Source organism: Gavialis gangeticus, unplaced genomic scaffold (genome assembly GCF_001723915.1).
Source record: "Gavialis gangeticus isolate Ggan-Ray unplaced genomic scaffold, GavGan_comp1, whole genome shotgun sequence".
Classification (NCBI taxonomy): domain Eukaryota; kingdom Metazoa; phylum Chordata; order Crocodylia; family Gavialidae; genus Gavialis; species Gavialis gangeticus.
In genome coordinates, this window is record NW_017729004.1 from 19,789,219 (window position 1) to 19,789,752 (window position 534).

Below are 534 nucleotides of genomic sequence, written 5' to 3' on the forward strand. Positions count from 1 at the left end.
AGATCGAGGGGAAAACCCTGTAGCTGCGTAAATGGGGTAAAAAAAGGATCTGTCAGGACCGAACAAAGCACCAAAAGCCACCCCCGCATCCAACGTGCAGCACCGGTCACGTGCACAACAGCCAGCTCCCAGTGCCCCGTCCCCTCCCACTTCCGGGCGCCGCGCCCGAGCCTCATTCTCACTTCTCCTCCCCCTGGCTCAGGGCGGCAGCGCTTGGGAGTTGCTAAGCAACGCGGCGCGGCCGGTGTTAAAGAGACAGTGGTGAAACGACGCTGCCGGTGGGGGGACGCTGGACAGCCCCGCAGCGGGTGGGTGCTGGAGAGCAGCGCGCGTCACGGCGGGGCGGAGGGAGCAGCCAGGCCGGGTGCGAGAGGGGCGGTGGACTGAGGGGGGAGGGCGACCGTACCATTATGGGGGGGAGGATGACTACCATTATGGAGGGGGAGGCGGTACCATTATTGGACGGGGGGTACCATTGTGGGGGTATAAGGGAAAGGGAGTGGGAGACATTGCCATTATTTTGGGGTGGGGCAG

At 63.9% G+C, this 534-nt stretch overlaps 1 protein-coding gene across 1 annotated transcript in view; it reads left to right on the plus strand.

The window, feature by feature from the left end:
* Positions 1-199: 199 nt before the first annotated feature.
* Positions 200-534, plus strand: part of RNF32 (ring finger protein 32) — a 72,304-nt gene continuing 71,969 nt past the window's right edge. Inside the window, exon 1 of the mRNA XM_019508155.1 lies at positions 200-308. The gene's annotated coding sequence lies outside the window, so the exon portion shown is untranslated. The remainder of the gene's footprint in view (positions 309-534) is intronic.